General features: G+C 35.1%; 2 pseudogenes across 1 annotated transcript; both read right to left on the reverse strand.

Moving 5' to 3' along the window:
• Positions 1-1,806: 1,806 nt before the first annotated feature.
• Positions 1,807-4,181, reverse strand: LOC146925905 (putative UPF0481 protein At3g02645 pseudogene; annotated as a pseudogene). Its single transcript, XR_015033981.1, has one exon. The product of XR_015033981.1 is annotated as a putative UPF0481 protein At3g02645 pseudogene (transcript).
• Positions 4,182-11,913: 7,732 nt separating this feature from the next.
• LOC146925906 (putative UPF0481 protein At3g02645 pseudogene) lies at positions 11,914-13,747 on the reverse strand (annotated as a pseudogene).
• Positions 13,748-16,876: the final 3,129 nt, after the last annotated feature.

Consider the following 16,876-nt stretch of genomic DNA (forward strand, 5'->3'; position numbering starts at 1 on the left):
ACCATATTTGAGGGTGTAAATCTCGAACGGTTTTCTACAGTGCAGTAGTTAACCGCACAGTTGTAGCTGGGCTTGTTTTATTCTGGAGGCGACGTGGTTGATAGTCTGTCTTGCATAATTTTGGGCAGTGCCACGAAACGTCTTAAAGAGAGCGACCTGGTCGTGACTCAACCTAGTAACAACTTCGATAGATAATAGAATTTGAAAATTCAAATATAACAGTTTGGAAATCCAAAAACAACACACAACAATCATAATTAACTTCTCATTAAGATTCTAATCAGCAGGAAAGTTACATTAATATTGAATCATGTTACAAACATTTTTGTGATGAGTTACAAAGTCTTTTCGCAAAATTGCAAGATATCAGAAAAGGTTAGAAACTCTTCAAAAAGTTACAAAGAGTTTGAGAGAATTTACGACTATTACCCAAGAAGTTATAAACAATCAATCATTAAGAAGTTACACGATATCAGAAAATGTTGCAAACTTACGGTTTTTTTTTCTCTTTTTTTTTGTGGAATTTGAATAGTTAATTAAGTGTGTTCCTCATGTTTTATTTTGACAGTCAATGCAAGGTTGGTAGTACGCACTCTTATGAAAGTTGAATTACTCCCTCCGTTTTAAAATACATGTCCAAGTCAACCACTTCACATATGCCAATGTACAATTTTGATCGTTAATATCTTTAATTATCTAAAGTAAAAAATTATAAAAATTTAATATTTTAAAAATATTTGTCGAGACAAATCAAACAACATCTTACATGCTAATATTTGTATTTATACATTAGTTAAAAAGTATGGTCAAAATAAGTCAAGTGAATAGTGCACATTGCAAAAATTGGACATGTATTTTGAAATGGAGGGAGTAATAATTAATTGTAATTTAGAAGTGTGAATCTTTTAATAAAGTGTCATGTAGGATTAACATGCGTTTTGCACAACATTATGATATAACAAGTTGCCAAAGAACCATATTATTATCATCAGTAAGAATATATATAGTAGAATGAAGAGAAAGTTAAAGTTTGTTTCGTTGAGCATTTCTTTTTAATTTAAGGGTTAATTAAGTAAATGGTCTCTATAAATATTCAGAATTTTGTTTTTAGTCCGTACAAAATAAAATCACACTTTTTAGTCCCTATAAAATTTTCCATCAACATTTTTAGTCCCTATAAAATTTTTCATCAGCATTTTTAGTCCCTATAAAAAATTTTCATCAGCATTTTTAGTCCCTAAAATGCTTAAGGAAAATGTCACAGGGACTAAAAAGTGATTTTATTTTATAGGGACTAAAAACAAAACTGTGAATATTTATAGGGACTAAAAACTTAATTAACCCTTAATTTAATTATAAGTGGTTACTTCCACTTTATCCCACTTGCTTTTTTTATAACATAAATGCATTTTTAAGTTGGCACATTGAATGCCGTTAAATTAAAGGCTCCACTACATCACAAACCATGTGATGAACATTCTCCACTTTCACACTCAATATTTCTATAAAGGCAACAAGAAAATTATCGAGCACTAAGCCCACGAGGAGAGTCATATATAAAAAGAAAAACTCTAACAACACATTATTTAATTAACACACTTTTTTCCTCTAAAAAAACATTTTCTTTTATCGATAGAAATTTATGTAGACCTTATCAAATTTATGTAGGATACACATAACTTGTAAGAAGCATTTAAATTTCAATTGATAAAAGAAAGTGTGTGTACGATTGTGTGTTGCTAACAACCAAAAAAAACAATTATTATTCGTATTAATGATTCATAAAGAAAATAAAAACACACGATCATTCACAAATTTCTTCAATTATTAATTAATCGATTGATACATTTTTCTTCATTGAATAATATCCAAATCATCGTAATTTAACATTATATGATCATTGTACATACTATTCTCTAAGGAAAAATTAGTTTGTGTCTGGGGATGTAAAGTCTAGAGCCTTGTCAAAGAAGCGATGACATGTATAGATAGAGCAAAAAGCTTGCAATGCTGTCATGAACAAGAGGAACATGGTAGCTAAGAATGTTAAGATTGGCCATGAACCAAACACATAAGACTTCATAAATTTCCAAATCTTGATCTTCATTGCATTATTATAACTCTTGTTAACATCTTCAATAGTTTTATCCAAGAATGGTACCCTTGACAATCTCAATGACTTGCTCATTCCATTCCACATGTTAGCCACTTCTTGATCACTCTTTAAGTGATTTAAAATAATCCCTTTTTCTCTTAGGATCTTTGCATCTTTCTCGGAGTCTATGATTCCATTCATCAATTCTGTGTAACGAGTTATAACCAAAGGTCCCGATCCAACCGATGATTCATACGCAACCAAGTTTCTAAGAAAAACTTCAGTATTAACATCCAAACTAATTGTGGGAAGGTGAAAAGTGTTTGTTTTTGCATCAAAACTAATGCTTGATATGCTTCCATTTGTAGGTAAGAAATTAACCCCTGCAAGCACAAGTTGCTCAACAGAAGGAATAGTGATTTCATCAATCAAAGGTGGCTTGTTCATAAGAGTACTAGAATTTTCATTTTCTTGTTTTTCTTCATCGCCTTTTTCTTTAGAGAAAAATAAAGATTCAATAGGTTGTTTTAGAAGTTTACCTCCTGGAAGATTGCTTATGATTTTCCATGGAAACTTAACAAGCACTTTCAAAGGTCTTGATACAACCCTTTTGAGTGATTTCATAGGTCCTTTGATATATTTTGAAAGAATCCTCCAAATTTCATTGAATGGTTGCTTAACATAACTAGACTCACCTTTTGAATTTTTATCTTCACCTTTGTCTTGTTCCTCTTCTTGTTGAATCTCAACATCAATAGTAACGTCATTTCCTGTTTCTAATTTAGGCACGATCATGTCATACAAAAAATCTAGCAAATGTGCACTTTCGGAGACGTTAATGTTTGGAAACTCTTCAATCATCTTGAAAGGTGAAGTTTGTTTAAACAAACCTATTAACATGAAAATCAACATTTCATCAGCAGCTTCTTTTGATGAGAATTTGAACTCAAGCAATTTTCTCAAAACTAATAACGGAATTTGATTCTCAAGCATAACTATGTCTCTCAACATCGCATTATGAGCTGATTTTCTACCAGCATAGTCAACTAAATGTGACATGCTAGATGAAACTACCCTTTTTGTTGCACCTTCTTGCATTGCATAAATTTGAAGTAACTCAAGTAAGAATGATGCATCAACGATCATCATCCAAACCATGGTTTCTCCGTTCAAATCTAAGAATTTGTGGTAACATCCTCTAACCCTTTGTTCATACTTTGTCAATTGGTCAACAAGGTTATCTAATTTGACACTTTGTAGTGATTTCAAGAATCTTTTTGTAGCTGCAAGCTTGTAACTTTGCATTTCATAGAGTTCTGGTCTCCAATAGTGGTAAGGACCAATTGCAACTTGTTGTGGAACATAAGAATCTGGATCACTAACCATAAGAAGCTTTGGCACATTGAAAATGGTTACAGATAATTCACCATCTTCCTCTACAAATTCTTCTTCAAGGGTTTTTCTAATATGAATCACCCATTGAAGTTCATCAAAGGTTGATTTAGAATTATATGACATAGTGGACCTTAGAGAAGACATTTTTTTTTTTTTAATAACTCTTACACTGAAGAAATTATATTGGCAATTTTCATGAAAGATGTATGCTTTGTTCGGTACTTATAATTTGGACAATTTGCACTAGTTATGACTTTGTTAGATCAATTAGGAATGTGTTACTCATGGTTATTTCTTTTAGGGCATGGAGGTTCATTTATGTGAACGTATGAAGCCATAAAGCCACCTTTTGTTGAATTGTTATCACATGGGCAGTATTTTTATTGGTGCCAAAATACATGTTCCAAAATACATGGTCAACATATATTGGTTGGCATAGCGTTTATTTTCTACCGTCCATAAATGTAAATGGCTGTCACTTGCACCATTGTAAATCATCCCATCCGAGAAGCACAACAACTTTAGGTGTATTTACTTGCTGAGAGAGTGAGAGAGAAAAAATACTGAGAGGAAATAGTTTCTCTGTGATTTCTTTTAGTGTTAGTCTTCTCCTATTTATAGGAATGATTGGTATTACACAATACAGCATCCACACCTAAGGAGCATGAGAACACAAATAACTTGAAGTACAAGCAACCAAATTAGTGCAGTACATGTAACACCCACGTCGTGGCTTTCGATATCCCGCTAGGTGGATACGAAAGGTTCCCAACCTAAGGGGAACGGTTTAAGCCGCAAGGGACCCCCACGACAATAGTAGGAACCGAAACACATCGGAATGAGAGGGATCCGGAGGCCGTGTAGGTATGGGACTACATGGTTGAAGGAAGGCTTATAAGAATTGTTAGGTACTACCCATATCAACAAGATGCATCTTCTTTTCGGGAGCTCAATCCATAGGAACTCCACAGTTAAGCGTGCTTGGCTTGGAGTAGTACTAGGATGGGTGACCTACCGGGAAGTTTCCCGGTAAGCATGTGAGTGAGGACAAAGCATGCTGAAAAGACTTGTGTTGGTTTGTGGGGTTAGTCGGCAGTCCTGTAAGCAGTCTGGGATGTTACACTTGGTATCAGAGCAGACCTCTCCCAGTACGGTGTGGTTCGAGGACGAACCAGGCGGAAGCTGGTGGGCATGTAACACCCACGTCGTGGCTTTCGATATCCCGCTAGGTGGATACGAAAGGTTCCCGACCTAAGGGGAACGGTTTAAGCCGCAAGGGACCCCCACGACAATAGTAGGAACCGAAACACATCGGAATGAGAGGGATCCGGAGGCCGTGTAGGTATGGGACTACATGGTTGAAGGAAGGCTTATAAGAATTGTTAGGTACTACCCATATCAACAAGATGCATCTTCTTTTCGGGAGCTCAATCCATAGGAACTCCACAGTTAAGCGTGCTTGGCTTGGAGTAGTACTAGGATGGGTGACCTACCGGGAAGTTTCCCGGTAAGCATGTGAGTGAGGACAAAGCATGCTGAAAAGACTTGTGTTGGTTTGTGGGGTTAGTCGGCAGTCCTGTAAGCAGTCTGGGATGTTACAGTACATCTTGCTATTTGTATAGTACAATCTAGAATAAGATAGTACAACTCTTTGATGTATATATACTATGATGTACTCTCATTCCAATCTAATGAATCAATACTCTTTTTCATAGTTTCTTAATATGGTATCAGTTTCTTTCTCTCTCTTCCTCATGCAAGAGAAAGTTAGTTACGATCCTTTTCTCGCTTCCGCCATTGTTGCTTGCTTTGCAAGCTTTTCTCTTTCCTTCATTCTAGCTTGATTTTCCTTCAGAATCCTTCGTGATTCTTCTTCTTCTTCCTCGTTTTTCATCTTCTCGTTTTTTTTCTTCGCTTTCTTTGGCGAATTGAGCTTTCTGCAAGCTTCTTTTCTGTACTCGGTTTCTTGCTTCATCTTCTTCAATTGTCTTCGATCATGCCTCCTCGTGCAGCTCCAATCATTATTCAGCAACCTAACACTGATTCCATCTACTACGTGCATCCTAGTGAAGGACCGAATTCGGTTACGGTTACACCACTTCTCACCGGTTCCAACTATCTTGCATGGAGTCGTTCTATGAAACGCGCTCTTGGAACGAAGAACAAATTTGCTTTTGTTGATGGATCTGTTCCAATTCCTCCAGTGGATGATTTGAACAGAAATGCGTGGGAACGTTGCAATAATTTGATCCATTCTTGGATCATCAATTCGGTTTCACCGCAAATAGCTCAAACTATTGTCTTTCATGAATACGCTGTTGACGTTTGGATTGAATTACAAGAACAATTTTCGAAGGTTGATCGCATTCGTGTTGCTTCCCTTCGTTCTGCTATCAACAACTTGAAGCAGGGTGATAAATATGTGCTTGATTACTTCACAGAAATGAAGTCTCTCTGGGAGGAGCTTAACTCTCATCGTCCCATGCCTATGTGCACTTGTCCTTTTCCATGTCGTTGTGAATCCATGCGTGCTGCTCGCAATTTTCGAATGGAAGATCAAGTGATTCAATTCCTTACTGGTTTGAATGATAGCTTTTCTGTTGTGAAGACTCGGGTTCTTCTCATGGATCCTCTTCCTTCCATAAACAAAGTATATTCTATGGTGGTTCAAGAGGAGAGCAACAATACTGCACCTACTCCACCAGTTTCTACTGAAGACTCTAGCATCTTGGTTAATGCTTCAGATGCAAGAAAACCATTTCAACGTGGTAAGCCTTCTGGTGCCTCTCAATCCAAAAACAACTCTAGATATTGCACCTTTTGCCATAGAACTAATCATACTGTGGAGTATTGCTATTAAAAACATGGTCACCTTGTATCCTTGTTACAACAATCTTCTTTGGTGCCTTCAGCAACTCCTTCTAATCCTGCAAGTACCAATCATGTCACCACATCCTCCTTTCCTTCTTCTATTGATTTTACCTCAGGTATAAACACTATTTTCTCTTGTTCTTTACATGTTCCTCCTGATCACTGGCTCATTGATTCTGGAGCCAATGAACATATTTGTTCATCATTGCATTTGTTTCATTCATATTACAAAATCAAACCTATTCAAGTTAACTTGCCCAATGGTTCATCTGTACTAGTTCAATATGCTGGTACAGTTGTTTTTTCACCTCATTTTCACATCACTCATGTTCTTTATTCTCCTTCTTTCAAAGTTAATCTTGTTTCTGTTTCTAAAATTTGTCAAACTTTACCTTATCATGTGCATTTCTTGCTTAATACTTGTATCATACAGGATGTGCAAACCCAGAAGATGATTGGTTTGGGTAATCTTTGTGATGGTCTCTATAGACTGCATCCTTCTGCTCCTGCTTCACCTCAAGTTCATTCTATTACTTCTGCCAGTTCTCCATCAAATAAAGAGTCTTTACAACCTTGTAATGATGTTTCTTCAAATAGTCATGTTTCTAGTATCCCTTCCAATGCAATCTGGCACTTTAGATTGGGTCACTTGTCCAATCAAAGATTGTCCATGATGCATCATTTGTACTCTTCTATTACTATTGATAATAAAGCAATCTGTGACATTTGTCATTTTGCCAAACAAAGAAAATTGCCTTATAATTTGAGTACTTCTATTGCTTCCTCTAAATTTGAGCTATTGCATTTTGATATTTGGGGACCCCTTTCCATTACTGTTGTTCATGGACATAAGTATTTTCTTACCATTGTTGATGACTTTACTAGATTCTTATGGGTCATTTTACTTAAAAATAAATCTGAAGTCTCTAGTCATGTCAAAAATTTTGTCCAATTAATTCATACTCACTATCAAATAACTCCCAAATACATCAGAACAGATAATGGCCCAGAGTTCCTTCTTTCTGAATTCTATGCCTCTAAAGGTATCATACACCAAAAATCATGTGTTGAAACTCCTCAACAAAATGGTAGAGTGGAAAGAAAGCATCAACACATTCTCAATATTGCTCGAGCTTTACTTTTCCAATCTAAACTTCCCAAAATTTTCTGGTCATATGTTGTGATTCATGCAGTTTTTTTAATCAATAGAGTCCCTACTCCTCTCCTCAAACAAAAATCCCCTTATCAGCTTTTATATGACTCTTTACCTGATATACATTCTTTTAAAGTGTTTGGTTGTTTATGTTTTGCATCCACTCTTCTTGCTCATAGATCAAAACTTCAATCTAGAGCAAGAAAGTCTGTTTTCTTGGGTTACAAGTCAGGCACTAAGGGCTATGTTCTTTATGATCTTGACACTAGAGAAATATTTGTCTCTAGAAATGTTGTTTTTCATGAACTTGTTTTGCCTTATAACTCACAAACTCCTTCTCCTACATCCAATTGGCAGTATCATTCCTCATCCCCTGTTATACATGAACCAGTTTCACCTCCACCACCTATTTCACCTACTAACCACAGCATCCACAATTTCCCATCATCCACACCTAATTCATCCCCTCTTCTTAGAGTTTCCTCCAGAAATAAGAAAACTCCATCTTACCTGAAAGATTACATATGTCCTTCATCTAATTTTTCTGCATCTCATATTAATAAAGCTTGCACTTCATTTCCATTATCCAACTTTATTTCACATACAAATTTATCTCATTCTCACCATACATTTGCTTTGTCTATTGTTTCTCATGTTGAACAAAAATCTTATGCTGAGGCCATCAAATTTGACTGTTGGAAACAAGCAATGCAAGTTGAACTTAATGCTCTTGATCAAACTGGTACCTGGACAATAGTGGATCTTCCTTCACAAACCAAACCCATAGGGTGCAAATGGGTTTATAGAATCAAGTACAATGCTGATGGTTCTATCGAGAGGTATAAAGCTAGACTGGTAGCTAAAGGTTACAACCAAATTGAAGGATTGGACTATTTTGATACTTTCTCACCAGTTGCAAAGGTCACTACAGTCAGACTGGTTATTGCTTTAGCTTCAATTAATCATTGGTTTCTCCACCAATTAGATGTAAACAATGCTTTTCTTCATGGTGATCTTCATGAAGATGTTTACATGAAGCTTCCCCCAGGTTTATCAACTTCCAAACCTAATCAAGTCTGCAAATTGTCCAAATCCTTGTATGGTCTCAAACAAGCCAGTAGAATGTGGTATGAAAAGCTCACTGCACTACTCATTTCTAATGGTTATACACAGGCTGCTTCTGATGCTTCCTTGTTCATAAAGTCAGCTTCTGAGACCTTCACTGTCCTTTTGGTTTATGTTGATGATATTATTTTAGCTGGAAATTCTCTTTCTGAGTTTCATATCATCAAGAATGTCTTACACCAAGCATTCAAAATTAAGGACCTTGGCACTTTGAAGTATTTCTTGGGCCTTGAAGTTGCTCATTCTCATACTGGCATTTCTCTATGTCAGAGAAAGTATTGTTTGGATTTGCTGAAAGATTCAGGTCTTCTTGGTTCCAAGCCAGTATCCACTCCCTCTGATCCTTCTGTCAAACTATACAATGATACTTCCTCTCCTCTTACTGACATTTCAAGCTATAGGAGACTCATTGGCAGATTGATCTATTTGAATACAACCAGACCTGACATCACTTTCATTACTCAACAATTGAGTCAGTTTCTCAGCAAACCAACTCAAACTCATTATAATGCAGCTCTTAGAGTGCTCAAATACTTGAAAGGTTCACCAGGCAAAGGCATCTTTTTCCCACGAGCTCCAGGTTTGCATCTTCAAGGTTATACTGATGCAGACTGGGCAGGATGTAAGGACACTAGGCGCTCCATTTCAGGCCACTGCTTCTTTCTTGGACAATCACTGATATGCTGGAGAACCAAGAAACAACCCACAGTTTCCAGATCTTCTTCTGAGGCTGAGTATAGAGCCATGGCAACTGCTACCTGTGAACTGCAGTGGTTATTGTATCTGCTCAGGGATTTACAAGTCAATTGTGTTCAGCTTCCTGTACTTTATTGTGACAATCAAAGTGCTATGCACATTGCTGCCAATCCTGTTTTCCATGAAAGAACCAAACATCTTGAGATTGACTGTCACATTGTGAGGGAAAAGTTGCAAGCTGGCATATTCAAACTCCTTCCAGTCACCACTCATGATCAAATTGCTGATTTTTTTACAAAGGCCTTGTATCCACAACCTTTTGGTCTCTTACTTTCCAAGTTGAGAATGCTAGACATCTACCACCCTCCAACTTGTGGGGGGCTATTACACAATACAGCATCCACACCTAAGGAGCATGAGAACACAAATAACTTGAAGTACAAGCAACCAAATTAGTGTAGTACATCTTGCTATTTGTATAGTACAATCTAGAATAAGATAGTACAACTCTTTGATGTATATATACTATGATGTACTCTCATTCCAATCTAATGAATCAATACTCTTTTTCATAGTTTCTTAATATTTAAAGAGAGGTCATGTAGTTTCTTCCTCTTAGTGAAAGTTCTCCACTCTTACCTCGTGCTTTTTTCTCTTTATTTGTTAAGGGGTCTCCACGTAAATATTGTGTGTCATACTATTTTGTTACAATCTAAATATAATCTCCTTGTATTTAAAGAGAGGTCATGTAGTTTCTTCCTCTTAGTGAAAGTTCTCCACTCTTACCTCGTGCTTTTTTCTCTTTATTTGTTAAGGGGTCTCCACGTAAATATTGTGTGTCATACTATTTTGTTACTCTGATACCCAACAGTGGTATCAGACTCATTTGTTCGTGATCCTTGTTCCACTGCAGCAAATTGGTGCAGTGGTAAGAAAAATCTTAGTATGCTATGTGATTAATTGCAGCTTAGACTAATCTTCCACATCAGAGAAGAATTCTTATTATTCCAGTCTAGTTTGGGAAAAAAATATGGTGTAAAATGAAGATAAGGGCTTTCCTTGTGAAAAGGGAAGATAAGGGCAATTTTGAGAAAAGATAATTGCCTAGGTAGACACAGTATATGGCAGATCTGCAGATAACAATGATGAAAAGTGGAAAAATGTAGATGTAATGTCGTAGCCAATTTGCACCTAGCTATGACGTACTAGAGAAAAGAATTAAGACACCACAATTCTAGTTTTAGTTTTGGAGTTATATTTATCTCATTTGTGAAATTTAAGTTTTCAGCTTTTTGGCATGAATCGAGAGTTTTGTAACATGTTGCCTTGTTGGATTCTTTCTACTTCTAGCATGTCACTTCAATAACTTGGTGATGTTGGTATGTCTCTTGTACATATATATGTAACCTTAAATAATGTTTCTTTTTAGAATGATTGGATTGTTCCTTTTCTGGATTTCATGGATTCCAATAATTGGAGAGCTCAACTGCATCCTGGTTCCCGCCAAAGAAATGTCTAACAAAATGTAAGATTCGGTGTCAATATTGTATCACTGAGGTTATTTAAAAAGCATTTTTACCTTTTGTTGCATTTGAAAAGAAAAATAAGAAAAGAATGTTAAATCCATAACTTGACAACCTTTATAGAAGATATATTTTGTTTGCTCAATAGATGCAATTTTATCCAAGAAATGGTGTAATGGAAGAAGAAAACAAACATTAAGCATTTCTCACCATTTTGTTTATCGGTTAAAAAGTTAACCATATAAGCATACAACTTTGCTCAAAATTCTATTCAAATTCTGATAATTAATAGGAAAGTGCATGCATTCATTAATTTCCAGATTAATACTTGAACTTCAGAAAATTGCTAAAAAATTTGAAGATTTTCTACGGCTGCGACAAGCCGCATTCATTGCAAGTATTGTGGAATATAGAGCCTTCATTTTCATCTATGGTTAATCATGCAACTACGTGGAATATCAATTGTTTAACTCGATAATGGCGTTCCCTCTTTTCAGCCCGATTATCTATGAAAAATATCTTTCAAATTGCCTACAATGGAGAGTAAATTTCAAAACATCATTGCCAATAATAAGCAATCAAATGAAGTTGGTCCTAATAAACCTCCCTTTCAAGGTTAGATTTTATTGGCTAGGGTTTGGTGATTGTATCTTTATGAGTTCATTTTCTTTGTATTTGAATTCTATTTTCTTTGGTTAGGAATAAAACACAAAGATTAAGATAATTTCAGGTTTGTTTTTTCCTCCCAAGAAATGTGATCTTTATTTTCCTAACTCATTTGAGTATTTTTACCATATACACATTGTGCACAAGTTATTTGATAAATTGCTTGAATTGTTGCTTTTGAAAGAAGAAAAAAAGTGTACTGGTTTGGAGTGGTTTTCTAGAACTATGTATATTGGTAATGTTTTAATGTTTCTGACCTGGCTAGTATATATTTATAGAAGCCTAGAATTGCTATTGTTTTTACAAGTTTCAAGTAAATTGAGCGCTAAATTTTCAAAAAAATTCTTTGGCTATTTAAGAGTTCTAATAATCAATATAGGTGACAAGAATTCTAAAAAGAGTGCATCATAGTTTAACATTATATGATCATTGTACATATCACACATAGCATTTTATAGAGAAACTTAAGCAATAGATGGAGCTTCTCTAAGCAAAATTAATTTGTGTCCGGAGATGTAAGCTCTAGTGCCTTGTCAAAGAAGCGATGACATGTATAGACAGAGCAAAAAGCTTGCAAGGCTGTCATGAACAAGAGGAAGATGGTAGCCAAGAATGTTAAAAACTGCCATGAACCAAACACATAAGACTTCATAAATTTCCAAATCTTGATCTTCATTGTATTATTATAACTCTTGTTAACCTCTTCAATAGTCTTATCCAAGTATGGCACCCTTGACAATCTCAATGACTTGCTCATTCCATTCCACATGTTAGCCACTTCTTTATCACTTTTTAAGTGATTTAGAATAATCCCTTTTTCTCTTAGAATCTTTGCATCGTTCTCGGAATCTATAATTCCATTCATCAATTCTGTGTAACGAGTTATAACCAAAGGTCCCGATCCAACCGATGATTCATATGCAACCAAGTTTCTAAGAAAAACTTCGGTGTTCACATCCAAACTAATTGTGGGAAGATGAAAAGTTTTTGTTTTAGCATCAAAATTAATACTTGATATGCTTCCATTTGTAGGTAAGAAATTAACCCCTGCAATCACAAGTTGTTCAACAGAAGGAATAGTGATTTCCTCCACCAAGGGTGTTTTGTTCTTTAGAGTACTAGAGTTTTCATCTTTTGGTTTTTCCTCTTCTTTCTTTTGAGAGTTTAAAAGGTGTTCAATAGGTTGTTTTACAAGTTTGATTCCTGGAAGGTTGGTTATGTTTTCCCAAGGTAACTTTTTAAGGACTTTTAGAGGTGCAGATATAAGTACCTTTTTGATTCCATGCAAAGGCCCTTTGATTAACTTTGAAAGCAATTTCCAAAGTATACTCAAAAATTTCTTAACATGGATGGAATCATTTGATGATTTTTCATCTCCTTCTTGTTGATCCACTTCTTGTTGAATCTCAACTTCAATGATGCCATGTTGTTTTTCTAATTTTGGCACAATCATGTCATACAAAAAATCTAGCAAATGTGCACACTCTAAGACTTGAATGTTAGGATACTCTTCAAACATCTTGAAGGGTGAAATCTCTTTAAACAACCTTATACACATTAATATCAACACATCATCAGCATTTTCTTGTGATGAAAAGAATTTTAACTCAAGCATCTTTCTCAAAACAAATAATGGAATTTGATTCTCAAGCATCACAATATCCCTCAAAATTGCATTAGGAGATAATCTCCTCCCAACATAGTTTACAAAATGAGACATGTTGGAAGAAATTATCTTTTTTGATTCTTCTTTCATGGCATAAAATTGAAGGAACTCAAGTATGAATGATGCATCAACAATCATCATCCACACCAAGGTTTCGCCGTTCAAATCCAAGAATTTGTGGTAGCATGCTCTAATCTTTTGTTCCAACTTTCTCAATTGGTCAACAAGATTATCTATCTTGACACTTTGTAGTTGTTTTTGGAATCTTTTTGTTGATGCAAGCTTGTGAGTTTGCATTTCAAAGAGTTCTTGACGCCAATAATGGTAGGGACCAATTGCAACTTGTTGTGGAACATAAGAATTTGGATCACTAGCCATAAGAAGCTTTGGCACATTGAAAATGGATATAGAAAATTCACCATTTTCCTCCTCAAACTCTTCTTCTAGGGTTTTTCGAACATGAATCACCCAAAGATTCTCATCAAAGGTTGTTTTAGAATTATATGACATGGTAGATCTTAGAGAAGACATGTTGGCAATTTTTTTTTTTTTTTGAAGCAGCAAATATGTGTTTAATTTGTTTACCAAGAGGCTTAGTATTTATAATGAGAAATATGAAGCTTTAATTTGGACCACAACACCAATAATGAACTTTATTTTGTCGGTGTACAAAAATATTTTGCTCATGTTTAATTCATTTAGGTATGAATTCATGAAAAAATTTAAAGACATGTTTTCCAAATAAACCCTTGCATGTCTATTTGGCTATCTTACCTACTGACAAGTTTCACTATTTGTTGCCTCGTGAAGCACGTGCTCTCTTACCTTGCCCAATTATTTCTTTCTAAATTTAGATATTTCCACAAAGTTGGGACCATTTTTCTCCATGTGTTTTTTGTGGTTGAGGTTGAGGCCATGATAATACTGTGGTTGATGGAAGGGACCAAGAATTTCCTCAAGTGATAAGATAATTGTAGAAGTGGCTGCAACTTCACGAAATTATTTAAGTTGCTTGTCCTTTGGCAACATGTGTGATAATTATGGTGTATATATATTGTTTGTGTCAACTCTCTCAACCCACTCTATCCAACCAACTCAACCCACAAATGGTCGGTTGAGTTGGATAATCGGATGAACTTGGTTTTTATTTTAATTAACTCACCTTTATTAAGTTGGATTTTGGTTTTATCGATTTGAAATTCACTCAACCTAACTTGAACAAGACAATAACTTGAACAAGACAATAGAGATTTAATAAAAAAAAATTAAGTTTTTCTTTTTATAATACAAAATAAATACTCCAATTTATTCTCTCTTCTTATTTTCTAAATTTGTATTCCCTCGCGATGTACCATAATCTCATTTTTCGAACGTAAAATTGTACTATATTGACTAAATTATATTCGCGTTTTCATAACTTTATTGTTATCTCATTCTTTGATGTTTTCATTATAGTCTATTTACATATTATATATTTGATGCTAACAAAAAAGGGTAAATAGGTTCCACCATGTTTTAGCATAAAAAAAATAGAGTTAGATAATTTTTTGAAAAGAATGTGATGGCCCGTCATTTACATCGCGATTAAAAAAAGGGGGGAAGAAAAAAAAATGAATGTGGATAATTTAGTCTTTATATTGTAAGTGTCAATTCTCGCACTAATCACAAGACAATGATTTTAAGATCATTATATTGTTTAGCTAGTTGTAGTAATTTTTCTCTTATGTTTAAAGTCTGCGTTTTAAGTCCTCGTGAGCTTAACTCAGTTGGTATGGACAATGCATAATATATGCAAGGTCCGGGATTCGAATCCCGACCACCACAAAAAAAAAAAAAAAAAAAGTCCGCGTTTTAATAGCATGCATGCTATTCACGTAACTTTTCCAACGCTTTGTGAAATGAGAAAATACGGTGTAGATGTGTAGTAGTTGCTCCAAAAAGTATGGCACCAATACATGAACATTGATCGGTCAACCGATCATGAGGACAACATCTGCGAATATGACCTGTCAATCGACACATGAACAAAGACGTGTCATAAGTTGTTTCCATAAACTCTAGCAGACAATCCAAAAAAATTGTAATATCCATTTTTAGGTTAATTTCATTTTAAAAATTTTTTGTGGCAAATAACCTAGTGACTAAAATTTCACCTTTTAAGGTGAATAAGTGAGAATACAATGTCATATTGTTTGTACCTCACAAAAACCTGCAAGTAGTTAAAAAATTGCTAGACCGGACGTCGTGACCGAGATTCAAACACCAACTTCTCAACTAGTGTGTGTGCGAGTTTTTAATAATTTTTGTCTATCTACCAAAAAATAAAATAAATTATATTAAAAAAACCAAAAAAACAACGGAAAAAAAAACAATAAAAAGGTTGTTTGCCAAAAGCAACAACAAACATAAAAAAAAAAGTAAAAAAGAAAATGGTTATTCGCCAAATCAACATCAAACATAAGGAAAAATTTAAAAAAGTGATGTTCGCCAAATGATACAGAGAACAAGGGCACTTACATCATTGCTAAAAAAAAGGGCACTTACATTATTATTTTTCAACAAGAGGTAGTCCTATCAATTTTTTTCACATGGAGGGCGGAAAAAAAAAATCACAATCGAACAGGGCCAATGTTGCATTTGAGTCGACTACTCCTTCTAGACCCCCTCTCCACGATGGAGGTGCCCAAAGCACTTCATGAGTCCAATTCAAACCAAATGGTAACGTCTCCCACCATGTGCCTTAAATCTCGCTCAACGGTTACGATTCCCTCAAATATGTAACCATTGAGCGCCACGGTTTGCCACTACAACGGCTCATGTGTCTCCCACTATATAAGGGGACTTCTCACGGTCCCCAAAGGTATGATATCGTTCAACCCTAAAACCCCTCTTCTTTTGCTCTTACTGACTTGCGTTGAAGTGTCTACAGATACACACTCCATCCTTCCTGAGCTTACAAATCGTTCGAAACAACTTCATTAAACGTCATTCCTCTTATCTGGTACGATCAATTTCCATAACAATTTTACGATCAAACACGATACAAATACAATGCATTTTTCCCCATGAAACACGTTTCTAGGGTATCTATCTATTCTATTCTATTCTATTCTATCCTTTATTATAAAAGGTAGACTTGATGAGCTAGCATGTTTGTCCTAATCCCTTGCATTTTTCCCTCCTAAGCATGTAATTATTGCTAATCTAATCTCCCAACCACACACTTAATCACAACTGTTGATTCAAACTCTATTTTCAAACTCCTCACTTTCTCTCTCATGCAGAAACGTCATAGTGACAATTGAAAACAATGTTAATCATACTCATTTTCCCTTCCTAATATGTAACTAATGCTAATCAACTCAGTCAACCACTCCCTTCATCTCATCCGTAGATCTCATAACCTTCCATGTATATTAACGATTACATTCCCACTATCCCCTCCTGCCATCATTTTTACGTCAAAACAGTTTAGACGTAACAATGGAAAGTGATGCACAAACTCTCTTAGCCTTGCACTGCTTGAAGGGTACAAATAACACAACAAAATCTAACCATGTTTCATCTTCTTTCTTGATCTCTTATGTTTTGTTTCATAAATATTTTTCAACTTGCACTAATTTATGAAAGAATATTTGATCTTTTTCAGCTCCATTAAATCCAAATCCTATAACTGATTTGGACAA

The sequence above is a fragment of the Medicago sativa genome, chromosome 4, assembly GCF_051527215.1.
Source record: "Medicago sativa cultivar Bolivia chromosome 4, Bolivia_mono, whole genome shotgun sequence".
In the NCBI taxonomy this organism is placed as follows: domain Eukaryota; kingdom Viridiplantae; phylum Streptophyta; class Magnoliopsida; order Fabales; family Fabaceae; genus Medicago; species Medicago sativa.